The 17,822-nt window shown below is 37.4% G+C and overlaps 1 long non-coding RNA gene across 1 annotated transcript in view; it reads left to right on the top strand.

Annotated features, from left to right (window-relative positions):
* Window positions 1-16,096, top strand: part of LOC108523220 (uncharacterized) — a 195,412-nt gene extending 179,316 nt beyond the window's left edge. The window contains exons 4-5 of the long non-coding RNA XR_001883760.1: window positions 11,500-11,565; window positions 16,059-16,096. This is a non-coding gene — a long non-coding RNA (uncharacterized LOC108523220). The remainder of the gene's footprint in view (window positions 1-11,499; window positions 11,566-16,058) is intronic.
* The last annotated feature ends 1,726 nt before the right edge of the window (window positions 16,097-17,822 follow it).

The following is a 17,822-nucleotide window of genomic DNA, read 5'->3' as shown; positions in this document are numbered from 1 at the left end:
CCTCTCCCTCTCCTCTGGCCATTTGCCTTTTTTTCCATAAAGAATGAGTATAGATTTGATTTATAACTATTATAGTTTATATTTGATGGGACCCTATGGAAAACTATTAGCCAAGAGAAAGAGTAATCGCTAGTAGTTTTAACTGTAATCACAGAGAAATCCTTCCCTCTCCTTCAACCTTTCCATGGCTCTGTAATTGTGAGCCACATCTTTCATAGGACCTCTCCCATAGGTGCTAAGTTCATATTTTCTCTCCATAGGTTCTCCAAAGTATCTTTTTTTTCTACCCACAAAATAGACAGGGTGTCAGGCAATGGGATCAACTCTATTCATCATACATATCATTTTATACCTTTTCAAGGAAGCTTTTCTTGATCAATTTTCTTCTCTAATCACTGCTTCTCCCAGCATTTCTTCTGAATCTATTTAATGCATAGGATGTTATTTTACCTATCGTGTCACAATACTTTGCAACTGATCTTAGTTTATTCATCTGTGTGTTTTCTTTGTCAACTAGAATTTAAAGTTCATCGGAGGCAAGTATAATATATTTAATTCTTTCATACTATCTTCAAAGCCTTACATGCAGTAAGACTTATACAGAGTTTTATGCAGAGTGGACATTTGCTTATTTGAATTAAAAATAATTTACATGGAATGAATGTGGAGATATCTACTCATCTCCCAGGTTTTCTATCGATATGACTGGAAAGTGAACATTGAAGTCCTCCTGACCTGAGCTCAAATCCCAGGCCAAAAACATCAGTAATCTTTGTGCTCTTCATCGAGTTACTTACCTTCTCTGAGTTTACATTTTTTCATACCCACGATGGGGATCTTCTATCTACCTTTTCCTAAAAGACTACATGAGGAATAGTTAGAAGTTTAAGTTCTGATGTCAGACAGTTCTGATCTGAATACCCTCTCTGCTACTTGCCGTCTCACATGGAACAAATTGGTTAACCTCTGATGAACCTCATTTTCGTCATCTGTGAGTTAGGAGCCATAATAAGATTTATCTCACGAACTTGTTTGGATTAAATGAAATAATGCAAGGAAAACTTAGAATGGTACCTGACATCTAGCAAGCATTCAATGAATGTTAACCACTACTATTGAAGAGTACCTAGAATACCTGGTGCTGGTGGGCTCAAATAAACCATAGTTCTTTCTCCTACTAATTCCCATCTTTAAATCCATTGCCATGGCAGATACACGTTGCAGATCTGTTGGCTAAATGTGTAACTTTCATTGCAGGAAAGGCATTCTGCCTGTTTTGCCTATCTTAAATGGCACAAAATTCTTCTGAAGGAAAAGACTTTCTCAGGAAGATAACACATATCTGGATTGAAAAGAGCTTACGTTTTTAAAGTGTGGGTTGGAGACATTTTTTAATTGAACACAGCCATTTTTTATCATGTTGATTTCCTCAGGATATGAATCAGAGAGAAAGAACTGAAGTCTTGTCTCAGGAAGAAAGAGGGCAGGCAGAGGATTTTTCACTGGTAAGGCAACTTGCACACTTGTCCTTTTCATAGTGAGTCATGATCTATGATACATTTCATAGCAATGTCTATGAGTTTCCAATTCTGGAATTAGACATGCCAGCCAAATAAGGGAGGGAGAAGAGAACAGACTTTTAATCTACCTCATTGCCATTCAGAGTTCTAGAAGTGGAGCTTCAAGAAAAGGAGTATTCTAGCACCCACTTTTAGTCATATCTTTAAACACATTGAGAAAGAGAATTAGCTAATTACTTTCCAAATGTTTTCAGCAGAGCAATTCGACAGGGTTTTTTTTCCCCCAATAACTAGCTCTAGTGTTCCAGAAAATCAGTCTCCCTAATCTCTTTCCAAATCTTTTTTTTTTTTTCTATGACTTGAGGCTAACTTTTCTTTTCTTTGCTTTCATACTGGCTGACCTAAGCTCTTCTTAAAATGATACTGTAATTTTTTTTAAGTTGTAAAAGCCTCCCTTCCCTAGTTTTTTTTTTTTTTTTTCTAATCCTTGATTAGAAAAACCTTGATTNTTTTCCCCCAATAACTAGCTCTAGTGTTCCAGAAAAATCAGTCTCCCTAATCTCTTTCCAAATCTTTTTTTTTTTTTCTATGACTTGAGGCTAACTTTTCTTTTTCTTTGCTTTCATACTGGCTGACCTAAGCTCTTCTTAAAATGATACTGTAATTTTTTTTAAGTTGTAAAAGCCTACCTTCACTAGTTTTTTTTTTTTTTTTTCTAATCCTTGATTAGAAAAACCTTGATTAGAAACTTAACTCTCTTGAAAAGCTCTCTTATATCCAATTTTTTTACACTTCAAGTCACTTTGGGCTGATGTTCTAAGGATGTTTCCCAGCTATTCTAGTAATAAATTAAAAACACCAATGCTTTGTTACCATTGGTCCTTCATATCCATGGGTTTCACATCTGGGGATTCAACTAACTCTGGATCAAAACATTTGGGAAAAGAAAGGATTGTTGTGTCTGTACTGCACACCTACAGATTATTTTCTGGTAATTCCCTAAACAATAAAATATAACAATTATTCACATAGTATTTACATTGTATTAGATATCATATGTAATCTAGAGATGATTTAAGGCATACAGGAGGATGTGCATAGGTTACATGAAAATACATGAAAATTTTATATAAAGGACTTGAACATCTGCAGATTTTGGTATTGGCAGGGGATCCTGGAACCAATTTTCCATGGATGCCAAGTGATGACAATATATACACTTGGGTATCCCCAGGACTTGGTGCCACTCAGAGTGTATTACAGGTGTTAAAATGGTGACTGAATAAATATGACCTTGTATTTCTATAACTTTTAATGCTTTATGGAAAACTTCAATTTCCTTAAAAAATCTTGTCTGCAGTTGTCTTATTTTCACCTTTTCCACCACCCAAAATAATCTTACCTTTGGTTATAAAGTCAGTAAGTGTTAGATTGGAGACCAGAACTTAGTCTTCAGTTCCCAGCCACACAAGTTTATTGCCTTAACCTGAACATTTGCAAAAGTGGTGGCGCTAGTGCTTTGAAAAATGTAGATCTCTCAAACCCAACCTTGTACTCATATAATGAAGAGAATAACAAAAGTGCAGACCAGTTCTAATATGCCTTTGTTTTAGGAATATATCTGAACATCATGTTATTTTTAAATTATAAAATGTAACTTGTTCATACTAAGCTTTTATTCTTCTCTGACCTTGAGCTCCAATTCTCACTGCCTTTCCTACAAGCTCATCATTTTTTCACATGGTATCTCTACATTGTGTTCTGGTATGAAATATTAATGTCCCACAATAGGGCACTTTTAATCTCTTCATCACCAAGATGTAGGACATCTTGGTGCCTTGATTAAATAGTGTGTGGTCCTCATAGGTGGGAATTGAACAATGAGATCACTTGGACACAGGAAGGGGAACGTCACACACCGGGTCCTATTGTGGGGAGGGGGGAGGGATAGCATTAGGAGATATACCTAATGTAAATGACGAGTTAATGGGTGCAGCACATCAACATGGCACATGTATACATATGTAACAAACCTGCATGTTGTGCACATGTACCCTAGAACTTAAAGTATAAAAAAAAAACCTCATAACTCAAAAAAAGGAAAAAAAAGTTTAAATGGGTAAAATATTTGTGTAGACACTTCACTAAAAAAAAATCCATATGGGTAAAATTAAAAAGACTTGCATTACCAAGTATTGACAGGGATGTAGAGCAGCTAGAACTCTTCTATATTACTGAAGAAATATAAAATAATACATCCATTTTGGGAAACATTTTCATACTTTCTTTTTTTCCCCCAGCTTTGTTGAGGTATAACTCATAAATAAAATATTGTAAGTTAAAAAAATAATAGTGTGTGGTCAGTGTGAGGAACTTGATTCTCCTCCTGGTGAAAATCTTTCTGTCACAAGATTTCTTCAATGTAAAAATCAACAATCATTATTATTCCTTTTATTACTTCACTGGAGTTCGAAGTCAGCCAAAGGAAGATGTTAAATAATCAGGGAGACAGAGTCTCTTGCATTGAACTCCTTAAAGGCAGGGACTATGTCAGAAATTTATTGTGGCTCACGCCTGTAATCCCAGCACTTTGGGTGGCCAAGGCAGGTAGATTGCTTGAGGTCAGGAGTTCAAGACCAGCCCGACCAACATGGTGAAACCCTGTCTCTACTAAAAAAAAAAAAAAGTTAGCCCAGCGTGGTGACGCATGCCTGTAGTCCCAGCTACTTAGGAGGCTGAGGCAGGAGAATCACTTGAACCTGGGAGGCAGAGTTGCAGTGACCTGAGATTGCGCCACTGCACTCCAGCCTGGGTGACAGAGCGAGACTCTGTCTCAAAAAAAAAAAAAAAAAAAGAAAAGAAAAAGAAAAAGAAAAAAGAAAATAAAAGAAAAGAAACTTATATAGCCCCATCCCCTAATCCAGGGTCTGGCATAGAGCAGGTACTTAATACATATTAATTACATTGGATTGACATCTATAAGAAAATTCAAGAAATCTGAGCCTTAGTTGCGACTTTGTCCATAATGATGTGGCCTTAGCTAAGACTCTGAGCTTCTGTTTTGTCATCGGTTAAATGGGATCTCTGTCTACCTTTAGTGGGTATGTGAGAGTCCTAGGAAATTTGACCTTAAGGAATATTTGTTTTAGACTTCACAGACTAGATGGAGTTCTAGTTTTTAAGTGAATAATTTACGGACTAATGGGTTTTACATGAATAATCAAAGCAAAGGGGCTCTTGGTGACCTACTTGTGGATTAATATTTTTAATTAGTAAGTCATTTTTGACAAATTCACACAACCCTTGATATCTGGTTTTTTGTTGTTGTTGTTTAATACCTTTCCATTATGGTCAACTTTACTATTGAAAGGAAATCATCAACTTGAAGATATGTTGAGAAATGGTGTTAGTCTGGATTCATAAATCTTAACTGGAAGAACCTGGAGCTAAGCAGCTCAGAGCATTATGAAATCAGTTAAGTCAGGCTTCTGGAATATGTGAGCAGTCTACCACTTTCTCATTAATCTGAGGCAGAATGCCCAGAAAGAGTATTTCGCAAAGGTTAGTGCAAAAGAGAAGTCCGTTGAGTCATTGTTGGGTGCTGGATACCAGAGCAAATGTATTGCATTAATCAATGGAAGAAGTCTGTATTCTAAGATTGCCTTGCTAAGAAAGTCATTATAAACTTGTAAATGAACAATTCTGCTTCCTCAATGGCTCTCAAACCTGAATGGGCATCAGAGTCATCTGGAGGACTTAAATCACAGATGGCTGGGTACTACTCTTAAAATTTCTGATTTTGTAAATTCTAATTTGGGGGTGGGGTGGATCCCAAGAATTTGCAATTATCATAAGTTTCTAGGTGGTGCTAATGCCACAGAATGGGGACTACACATTGAGAACACTGTGCTACTTGATTTTTCTTAAGATTGCCGAGGCTGGTGAAAATAAACATTCCATGGGACTGCTGCTCTTTTCTGAGACTAATTTAATGAATTAAGACTTAGATAAGCCATCAATAGCACAAGCCACAGGCAGACATCTATGGGTCATAGTGTCTGTATAGAACTACAATGAATCCTAGATGTAGAGAAACAGATTTTTTTTTTTTTTTTTTTTTAGTTAGTTAAGCTCTCAGCTCAGCTCCTTCATGACTTTGTAGGACACATTATTGTGGTCTGTTCCAAGCTCCTTCTGGAGTCATCTGAAAATATATTGCCAGATTCTTTAAAAGAAAGGGAGAGGAGATATGTTTCCATTTTTTTTCAGGTGGTCATTCCAGGTTGTCATCTCTTTTCCAACAAACAGGCCATGTATTCATGTATTCTACCCTCTTGCTTTGTGATTTAATCAGACACTAGACAGTAATTCTCTATCAAGTTCTTTTAAGTCAAGTTCTTATTTCACATAGGTACAATGTTATCAATTCTGGTTCTTTTCCTGGAAGCCTATTTTATTCAATTCAGTTCAACACCCACTGCGTGACTTCCTATGCTAAGCACTATTCTAGGGACTTAAAAAAAGACATGACCAAGACAGAAACCAATCCCTACCCTTGCAGAATCTACATTCTAGCATAGGAAGACAGACAGTAAATAGTACATAAGACAGTATATTATATTCTTCATAGTAAATGCTATGGAAAAGATGAAAATAAAGGAGAGTAATTAGGTTTAAGACTGGGGTAGTGCACTGGCAGAGGAGGACCATGTGCACAGTTGCAATTTTAAATAGGAGTGTCAATTGAGCAAAGATCTGAGGCAGCTGAGACTATAAGTATATATCCAGGGAAGAGTATCACAGGCAGAGAGAACAGCACGTGCAAAGGCCCAATGGAAGGAGACTGCCTGGCACATTTAATGAACAGCAAGGAAGCCAACATGGATGATTATTATAGGTCAGAGAGATAACAGAGAGGCAAGGGTGGGGCCCCGTAAGACTTTGTAGGTTACTGATAGAAGACTTTGGCTTTAATCTGAGTGAAATGGGTGTTACTTCAATGTGCTGAGGAAGAGTTGACTTTTTAACTAGGGTCTTTCAGGATATTATGTAGAGACTAGATGAGCAGGGCAAGGATAGAAGCCAACAGACTAATTAGGAGGCTGTGCCAGCAACCCAAGAAAAAGATAGTGCTTCCTGTGGCTCAGGCCGTGGGTTGGTCAATAGAGGTTATGAGAAGTAGTCTTCGTATGGATATATTTTGAAATCAAACTTCAACAGGATTTTGTGATAGATTGGATATGGAGTGTGAGTTGAAAAGAAAGCAAAGTTTTGGCTTGAGCAACTAGAAATATAAAATTGCTATGGATTGAGATACTATTGATTGAGATGGCTATAGGAAGAGCCAGTTTGTGAAGAATATTGGGTTTTAGGTTTTGGACACACTGATATTGAAATGACTATGAGACACCTAATTATAGATGTCAAGTTGGTTGTTGATCATGCATATTTGGAGCTAATCAGAATGTTAACATTACACCGGCTAAAGATGGAGACCTGGGAGTCACAAACATGCTGGGATTGCAAACTGTGAGGCTGAGTGATATTATCAAGTGAATGTGTATAAATAAAGTAGAGAAGAATGGGACTCAGCTCCAGGGGTCCTCAGAATTACAAGGGGAGACTGAGGTGTGACTATCAAGGTAGAAGAAAAACTAGGAGGTTGTGGTGTCCTAAAAACCAAGAGAATGAAGTGCATCAAGTAGAGGAGAGTCAAAAGTCGTGCCAAGTGCTGCTGATAGATCCGGTATGATAAATACTGAAAGTCACTCATTGAATTTTGCAACTGAGCATCACTGGTGACCTGAACAAGAACATAATTTGGTAGCATTGTGATAGTTAAAGCCTGTTTTGAGTAGCTTAATGGGGAATGATAGGAGAGGAATTGGAAACACTGAGGAAATCCAACTCTTGAGGTTCCTGCAAAGGGAAGCAAAGAAATTGGATGAAAACACCTGAGGAAAGTGAGGTCAACCTAAGGGGTTTGTTATTGCTGCTGTTTTTGATTAAGAGACACTACAATATGGTTATGTGCTGATAGAAATGGTCCAGTAGAGAGAGAGAGTTTCATGTTTTAGGAAAGACAGCAAGAATTCCTTAAGCAATTTTGTTGAGTCGGCAAATAGTGGTATCTAATGTCCAAGTGGAAGATTTGGCTTCAAAGATAATATAAATTATTGTCATCCATAGTAACAGGCATATTTAGGGTAGTAATGCTGCTTGGGGAGGGAGTAGATATAGCAGTGAGGGCCTCTGTAAAATTCCATTTTATCACTTAGTTTCTCCATGAAGTAGGAAACATTATGTCATAAAATCTCAAAAATTGTTCAAAAGAAAATGAAGCCCAGGTATATGCATCTATAAATATTTATTCAAAAAATAAAACACAGTCACACATAATACAAAAAGTATGCCGTGAATGTTCTATTTTAGGAGTTTTTCTGCATGAAACACTTGAGATTTTAGAATAGGGATCTAATGTCTTTTCAAGTAGGGACACTTCTTTTCCTGGTGAATGTCTCTGTATTAAGCACAGGCATTCTTCATTGCTTCATTAACCTTCAGAGTTATTCAAAATAGGGATATTTTATATGAATTTTCTATTTGCCAATTCAATGTGCATAAATGTAACTTTTAAGATGTTATATATGGGTGGAGTAGTTTCTATGAAAAATCTTTAGCCACCTCTTGCTCTTCATTTCAACAAGATGACTGGCCCCCATCATCTGGTCAGTGTTGTCAATTTGGTACTCTGTAGATATTGGCTGCAATTCTTAAACAGATATAAACAGGAGCTTCCACTATTCTTATTTATAATAAGTACACAAACTTAAATCAGAGATAGGAAGCACCTATATGATTTTTTAAAAAGACATAGTGAACCCTTTAATCTAAATTCTGTTTCTTCTGTGGTATAAAAAAAAAGTCACTTTTTGGAGGTTAGAAACTATATTTTAGTGCTTTGCTTGAACAAAATTGACAAAACACAACTCAGTAAGGTATTGCGTAAATGTTTTGCAATTGTAATGATCTTAGTTTGGGCTGCTATAATGAAGTACTATAAACTGGGTGATTTATCAACAACAGGAACTTATTTCTGACATTTCTGGAGTCTATAGGTTCAGCATGTAGGTCCAGAGTACAGGCATGTTTGTGCAGGTTCCTCTCCTGAGTTCTACACTGCCAACTTTTTGATGTATCCTCATGTGGTAGAAAGAGAGCTCCCTGGGGTCTCTTTTATGAGGACACTAATGCCATTCATGAGGGCTCCACCCTCGTGATCTAATTTTTTTCCCAAAAGCCCCACCTCCTAATACCATCACATTGGGGGTTAGGATTTCAACATATAAATATTGGAGGGGCACATATGTTCAGTCCATTGTAATAATAAAACATATAAGATAGATGTTTTAAAAATACTTTTTAAGATTCTTTCATATTAGTGATCAAGTGAATTTGAAGCAAAAGGGGAATAACCATAGTATTGAGCTCACAGGGTTGTAGGGGAAATGAAGCGATATTGTCCATGTAAAGTAACTTAGTGTAATGCATGGCCCATGGTAAGTGACTAATATATTACTGTAGTAGGTATAAGATGGTGATGGGGTTCCTTAAGAAAAATTCCATAAAATTGACAAAATTAGGGGACTGTTCTTAGTTAGCTGCTGTGTGTGTGTGGTTTGCATGTGTGTGTTGTGGGCGGGGTGAGGGGTGACAGATTACTATAGCCAGCATCAGTTTATCAAGCACGAATTTAAAGAATGAATTGAAAGAAACAATTTGTCCAGCTTTTATGTGCCAGGTACTGTAGTAAGTATGTTAGATACACATCGTATTTAGTCCTTATGATAGCCCTGCACAGTAAGTTGTATTAACCCAATTGCATGAATGAGGAAATTGAGTTGGGGGGAAATGATTAAATGATACAATGGGAGAGCTCTCTGCAATTTGTTAAGTAAATTGAAAGACTGACCTTATCTACTAAGCTGTCCATAAAAGAGCAAAATCCTCACCAAGGTCACTATGGGATTTGATTCCTAAGTCCTCAGTCTTCTTTTCACTATACTAAGTTACTGACTTGCTCATCTAAATCCACCCTAAATTCAAATGCATGTTGCTGGTTTGATCAGAATCAAGGAGTTTGCTTACTCTGCAATTAGTCATGGGATTTGCCTCTGAACATGTATGTAGAGATGGTTCACTCTTTTGTACTGGTAAAGGGTGAAGACAAAAGGAAAATTTCACCTTTTGTCCCATGGAAGAAAAAGGTCTTCCCATTCCAGAAGACCATAGTATAGTTTCCTTAAAAACAAGCTGTTTCAAACTGAAACGACTCTTGCTGTGGTTGATGAAAAGCACAATATTCCTTCTCTCTTCCTGTAGGAATGCAGAAATAGGAAAAGAGAAAGAAAAGAAAGAGAAAAAGGAAAGAGAAAGAGAAAGAAAGAAAGAAAGAAAGAAAGAAAGAAAGAAAGAAAGAAAGAAAGAAAGAAAGAAAGAAAGAAAGGAGGGACGGAGGGAGGGAGGGAGGGAGGGAGGGAAGGAGGGAAAGAAAGAAAGAAGGAAAGAAAGAAAAAGAAAGAAAGAAAAGAAGGAAGGAAGGAAGGGAGGGAGGGAGGAAGGGAGGGAGGAAGGGAAGGCAGAAGGAAGGAAGGACAGAAGGAAGGAAGGAAGGATCTAATTTATTTTTTTCTATTCAGAACAGAAAAAATCAATTAGAACAATAACTTTTTTTTTCTCCCAAGGGGAAAACCAAGTTGTAGCAGCTCTTTGGAGACTTGGAAGGACCCCATTCATTTATGGCAATCAGTTGTTGAACGCTGAGCAACTTCATTTATAAATGAAGGAGAACAGTTTGGCTGGCAGAACAACTTACAACTATTAAATTTTGTACCCTAGTTTATTCTAGAACAAATATATATCAATATAAGCATTTAGAACACTTATTATGGAAATGTCAAACCTCCAGTTTTTAACCCTTTGAGTGTTCTTTTTTTTTTAAAGTTGTGAACATGTAAACTCTTCACTGAGTCTATAGCTGACCCCATGAAAATAGGAAAAAATTATGCCAGAGCTTCAAAATATTTCTTTCTTTCTGTAACTTGGATAGAGAGGTGGAGAATTCTCATTCTGGAAGGGAGAGGAGAACTGCCTGGGTTTCCATTCTGAGTTTAGTGTAAGAATAACTCCGTGCAAATATATGAAGGTTTTATATTTTTCAATAGTGTGAAAACAATTTGCTCATCCACAACCACCAAGGCCAGTTTAGAACAGGAGAAATTTAAGGTAGTTTTAGCATGGGGCTTAATGGCTAGAAAGAGTAACTAAAGATATAAATTAGTTACTAGGAGGAATTGTGATCTTTTTCCCAGAGAATGTGGAAAATCTGCTCAGCATCCATTTTGGATGACCTAGGTGCTCTTCCATCTAGAAACAGGCACCTGCACTCATGATTCTCGTGGGCCCAGAAGATGTGGCAGAAGTTCTTTCCCCCTCTCCATCTCAGGAGTTATTTATACAGTGTGTGTATTTTTTTAATTTATGCTACAAGTGAATCACAATTTCTCATCGTTCAGTGGCCAGCTCACTTGTTTCATTTGGCTAATTGTAGAGGAACTCTCCCCAGAGAGAGGGAGAGAAACAGGCAAGAGGGCAGAGACCCAATGGTGCTCCCTCCAAGGAGCCTGTGACTCAGCCCTGAGTTCCCCCACCCCCAACCAGCTTCATCAAACCACAGCCCCCCTAATGCATGGTTTAACATTTTCTTTAGTGGTGCAACCTTGTTCTGAGATTACAGGGAATGCTGAGTTTTATTAGCGTTCTTTCAACAAACTCATTTAATTGTTGCTGCCCCTTAGCTAGTGCTGAGTCACTCTCAAACTTCATAGCATTCCACGACAGCTCATCCTTCTTGACGTTCCTTTTTTTTCTTTTCCTTTTTCCTTTTTTAAGTTCTCATAATATTTTTTATTCCCAGCAGACTTGTCTTGGGACAAAATTGAGACGAACTCATAAACTTGGCTTCCTCACTTCTTCTGCTCCTCAGGTGAGTTTAATTCCTGTTTCTATTATGCGATGTCATTGAAGACTATTTTCCCAGGTTTCTGTTGAAGAACTGCCTTTTTTGATCTTTTCGATGCTGGCACTCTTTTAGAATTAACCACGGAAAAACTTGATGACACTTCCATCCTTCTTGTAAAATTCATCTTTGGAGTAATTTTACAGTGCGCGTTTTCCCCTTGGACATTTTAAAGAGCTGGATTTCCATCTCTTTGCAGAGCATCATAGCAGCTGTGTCTCATTTGCTTTGCAAGGGCATTTGAAGAAATTGCTATTTTGTTAACACATGAAATAATTGTTTTAAAGCACTTTACAGTTTGCTTAGTGCTTTTTAAAATGACACTTGTTTCACCCTGTCATTTCTTATAGAAGCACAGGATGTATTATTTACATTTTTCAGAGAAGGAAATAGATGTAGCAAAGACATAACAGCAGCTTGGCAGGGCAATTAATCTCCTAAATTAATCAACAGATTAAAATCTCTCCCTTCAGATCCTTTAATACCTATGACCAGAAAGCCTCATACCTTTTGACCTAAACAGGTAGACAGACATACCCGCTTTGCTTCACAGCAATTTGCAGTCTAGCTAGTTTTAGATCTACCCTAATAAGCTGCCTCAGTGATTGGAAGTCAGAACACTGTTTGGACAGATTAAACATTGTTTGGCTGTTTTTATTAAAAGTGAGGTACTGGGTGGCTAAAAGCACTTGTTTTGGAGTCGGATTGCTTGAGGTTAAATCCAAATTCCAACCTGTATCAGCTGTTTGGACTTTGGTGAATTAACCTCTCTCAGCCTCATTTTTCTTATATATGAAATGGGAACAATAATTGCAAATTCATGAAATTATTGTTGTGAGGCTTAATTGAATTAATCCCTATAAAGCTGTAAAGCACACCACCCAGCACACAGTAAGCCTTCAGTAAATGCTGGCTGTTAGCATATAGTGGTTCAAAAGGTGGTTACCTGGCCATTTTTCCTGAGGTTCATTTAGATTGATCTGTTTCATGAAATTATACATCTGGCCCAGTCAAGACCAGATATCTTAGTGGTCTTAACAGATAGTTGGTGGATAGACAGAACTTGTACTAGTGCTTTCTCTGCTTTAGAGTGCTGTGATAATGATAACGTCTCATTCCTCTCTCTAAAACACAAAGTGGCAATGTTGTTCCTCCTGAGTAATTTGCAACATAGACAAAGGACCCCATTCAGTACCGCCCGTGGTATTCAACCTAGCACTTTCGGAAGGGTAGCACACAAAAAGGCAAAAGACAACATGGGTTTTCTTAAAGTTCAAGGAGAAAGTAAGGTGCAGAAGAAGTAGTACCGATCTGTGTAGTTGTGAACTGACTGTCGTTAGAATGCATAGGACTCAGTCCCACATCTGCTTCTCACTTTCTGGGTAAACTGGGCAAAGCATTTTACTTCTCTGTACCTTTGTTTTTCCTATTATAAATGGGAATGATAATACCTGCAGGATGACCAACTTGTCCCTTGGCCATTCCCATGGCAAGTGCTATGTCCCAAAAGCCTCTCAGTGTTGGGAAAACTAGGATGGTTGGTCACCCTAAATACCTACCTCTCTTCTCTTACTGTGGTCACCATACGAGCAACAGAATAAAAGTGCTTTGACATTTCATGAAATGAAGAATATAATAATCAACTCAATTCTGAACACCCAAGTTCCAAAAATAGTGCTTTGGGGTATTGGAAGAAAAACATAGCAATACAGTACATTATAGTACCTTTGTTCTTAAGTAAGAATAATGCACCTTAATTCTTGGTGCATCATTCTTGGTGCTTAGAAATATGTAACTGGAACCATGTTTTAGATCATCCTTATGTGTTTACATACATGTAATTGAAAGTACACAAGAGTATTTATACAGAACATTAAGACAAGTACTTTCAGGTTGTCATGAAGATAATTTGCATTGGAAAAAGCTCATATGGATCATCTTTACTTCTTGAAAAGTTCTGTTTTGTACCCAAGGCATATTTTGGATGTGATTGCCATTTACAACAAATTGATTGATTGGTTTTAGAAAACCTCAAAGGAAAACAAAAAAGTCTGAGGAAGGCATCATAATTGATCATCTACTTGGTATCAAAAAATAAGTACCCATCAAAGAATAATAGTACATTGCCAGTAATTAGTGTGAAGCAGCATTGGAGTTCCAGAGATATGCAAAAATATTAACCAATGTGCATACTCAGGAATTAGAGTAGTTTCCACAAAATGATTCATTTAGTTTGCTTTCATGTCATATAGAGATTGTACTTGAGTGGAACTTCAAAATGTATAAGCAGGTGTTTGCTTGAAAAGTCAAAAGTTTGTTTGATTGACTTTTATTTGTGTTTCACCCAGAGGCATCTGACTAGAATCAAGCCAATGCACACCCTATAAATGCCAAAGTGAGGTTTCTCATAGATATACACAGCAAAGATACAAAACACATATGCAGTATGTATTAGTAAGAGCATCAAAATTAGCAAATTTCATTAAACTCAGTTGCTTATGTAAATACAGAGAAGTAAGATGTATTTAAACAATTAGCCTCATTTTTGCTCATTTTGTGCTTGGCTTTTGAAGTGGGACATGCAAACCTGCATTAAGGGAGATTAAGGGAACTAAAGACCCTGAACATGTCACACACTCTTTCTTCATCTACCCTAGAGGACCAACTGCAGGCCTGGATACATGGTACTCAGTAAAGCCTTGTTAACTTACATTGAATGTTCTTTGTATTAATAATCATTCGAAATAACATAATGAAACCAAAGTGAGAAGGGCATGGCCTAGCATTCCACATTCAACTGTTCCCCAAGGAATGAACTGCTTTACCTCTCAGGCAGAAGCAAAGAACTCATTCAAAAGCAGAGCTGAAGGCTGTTGGAGTTATTGTTGTTTATATTTCTCTGGACAGAGGAGTAATTATATTGGCTTCAAAGGCCTTTTCTTCTACCTTCCATCCTGGCATGCCAGTGCTGGAAGAAGCCTCCATTCTGTTCCTACATTTTACAAATGGAAACCCAGAGAAGGAAACTATTTGCCCAAGGTCACAGATGCAGACCTTCTCAGATATTTGTTAATCCTAATTTAATTTCCCCACATTTCACTGAATAGAGCTGCAGGTGATTTTCTTGGCCTTGGCCCTTTTTTAGTTTAGGAAATACCCTCCTTCCTAGATCCTTCCCACCATCCAGTGTTGTCCCAATCCCACCACTTCTTAGACAACTCTCCTTCCTTCCAGTGCTTTCAAATGGCATTTTCTTCGCTCTCATCTAGAACACCTGTACATTCATTCCAAGGTTTCAAGACAAGGGAATCTTCTCGTTGACCCAAAGTGCTTTCTTTGATATAGTGATGCATCACTCCGGGCTTCTACCAATTTCTCTGAGGCTTCAATAGTGTGAATCAAGGTTTTGCTTTATGGTTAATTTAGCTGGTGATGAGAGCAAGCTGAAACTTGTGGGAAGAGACATAAGTTGCAACAAACCGAGGTCAGAGCTGGAACAGAACCTCCAAGAAGACAGATTGCCTGTGGCTCTGAGCGCATCATTCCCTCGACAATAGTGATGCAGACAGAAAATAGAAAAATGACAGTCTCCTTTGAGGGGCAGATGAGGGCACAAAGGTTTTTCAAAACTCAGTCCCACAGAGAGGAAATCTGCTTGAATTTATTCAGGCCCCTTCCTTTTAAATCCTGATTACCCTTGGCTCTGCTAGGTGCTGAAATTTATGCATCAGCGACAGGTGATTCTTATGTAAGAATGGACTCTCGGGCGTGATAAATTTGGTCTTGAGAAATCTCAGCTCAGTGGCTACAGATGGCAGTGTCATGATGGCAGAGTTAGAGAGCGGCAACCTGCTGGGCTGTGGGCTGTCTGTGAAATGGCTACTCAGTTCAGAACTGTCTGAGCCAATTCTTTGAGCCTCAAGGTCATGACCAAGGGGCACAGCCCAACTGTAAAGTTGACATTCATTCTAGCAAAATTCTTCCTTCTCCCTTGCACACTGCATCTGGCTCACTCAAGGGTCCCTCTAGAATTGGGTTGTAACCTGTGTTCTTTGTGAATACCTTTATCATTTGGGGTCTCTGTCTATCATGACTAGTCCTGTTAAAGGTCAATTCTATGCTTGTAAAGAATTGCTTACACTAGAGGTTTTGCACCAACTGGGTTGGGTTGGCCAAGGAGGCATTTCTGTGCACTCATCCCAGTCAGGTTCTATCTGTGATCTAGGTCCCTTTTTAGTGACAACTTTTAGTTCGCAGTTTCTTAACTTTAGTTTTGAAGAGTTTTGAAATCCTTAAAAAGTACACATGCACACAACTGTGAACATATATGCCTCTCTCTAAGGAGAGGGTCTACCACTTTTATAAAATTATTATAGGAGTCTGAGACCCAACAAATAATAAGAATCACTATTGTAGATGGAGAAAATATTCTGAAGCAACCCTTGTTTCCTTTCAACTAGATTTCCCACTTCGAATTTTGGATTGAACCTGATCAGAGGTAAGCAATACAAGGCAAATTTGGGTCCTGGCTTAGACCCTGCCTTTACATTTCCTGAGTATGTGAGCTTAGACATGCCACTTCTGTATGTCTCACATCCTTATTTAGAAAATTGATAAAATGGGGAAAATATTACCTGCCTCATTATGCCATTGAGAATTAAATGAGAATATGTGTAAATCGTGCAATGCACCTGGCATTTGAGAAGTATTCAAAAACCAGTAGCTAATAGTGGTGGGAGCCCCATGGAACTCATGTCCCCAGAGTATGTGGGCTGATGGCCAATGCCGTGTGTCTTCTTCCCTTCTGCATTTTTAACTTTTTCCTGCCTTTGTCTATTCACTGAGTCATTAGCTGCCATTTTATATTCCTCATAAATATCAACATATTTTAACCACAACCCTTTTAAAATGTTTTTATAGATTTAGGGGGTATAAGTGCAAATTTCTTACATGCATCTATTGCATAGTGGTAAAGTCTGGGCTTTTAGTGAACCCATCACCCAAACAGTGAACATTTTACCCAATGGGGAATTTTTCAAGCATCACTCTCCTCCTACTCTCCCATCTTTTGGAGTCTCCAATGTCTATGATTCCACTCTGTATGTCTGTGGGTGCCCATTGTTTAGCTCAAACTTATAAATGAGAATATGCGGTATTTGACTTTCTAGTTCAAGGTTATTTCCCTTAGGACAATGGCCTTCAGTTCCATCCATGTTGCTGCAAAAGACATGAATTCATTTTTTTTTTTTTAAGACTGAGCAGTAGTCCATGATTTAATCACCACTTTGAGAGTATGTCATCTCATATTCTGAGATGCCATATCCTCATCTTTAAGCCCACTTCTTATGGGCAAATAATAATTGTCATTATACTCCCAGAACCCCATTAACAAACGTTACTTTTCTTTGAAATGAACCTGTTTTAATAATTTTTAAAATTTATTAATAATATGTAATGTATATTTTAGCTACAGACATTTTCCCTACCTTACTTGTCTTTCTCTTCTTTATTATTATTCCCCATTCTTCTCTCCAAAGACCTCTGCAAACATGACTTACCTTGGAAACTATAAGAAAGGATGGCCTCATGTGAGGATACTCATCATCCTGGCATTAATATGCTTCTCTTCTATTTGGCATTTGAGTCCAACAGTATCTGATCTCAGTCCTTCTTTTTAAAATCAATATTTTCATAGCAAGTGTAACATAATCCTAAATGGGGACTTCCATTTTTTTTAAAGCTAGAGATGGCAGTTTGGTGAGATTGGCCAAAAATAATTTGAAGAAAGAATGCACTAAGGGTGAAAATGTTATGTTTATGAAAATATTATGAACGCTAAATGCGATACACTTGAAAAATATGGCAGGATATTTCACGGTATATTCATGAAATCTGTATCCAAACTATATCAATAAATACATGTTCAAGGGAATATACAAGTTTCTTCCATGTATGCATTTCTGTTCATCTAACTCATTGCTTAACCACAGAAGGTAGTAAATAAATGTTTGTTAGATGGATATTTATATTTATATTACAATGTAAATAACTTATTATTGATATTTTATTTATATTATGTTGATAAGGAAAATACAATAGTCCCCTATGTAATGTGTTGATGAACATAGTATTTTGGAAGCTCAGTTAACTGATAAACCACTAAAAGAAAGTGCCTTCTATGTTTGTTTTCTATGACAAATAGAAATTCTACAGACTATGGATGT

The sequence above is a fragment of the Rhinopithecus bieti genome, unplaced genomic scaffold (genome assembly GCF_001698545.2).
Source record: "Rhinopithecus bieti isolate Rb0 unplaced genomic scaffold, ASM169854v2 scaffold_70802, whole genome shotgun sequence".
Classification (NCBI taxonomy): Eukaryota; Metazoa; Chordata; class Mammalia; order Primates; family Cercopithecidae; genus Rhinopithecus; species Rhinopithecus bieti.
Note: the sequence above shows the minus strand (reverse complement) of the source record. Positions and strands in the feature narration are given on the sequence as shown.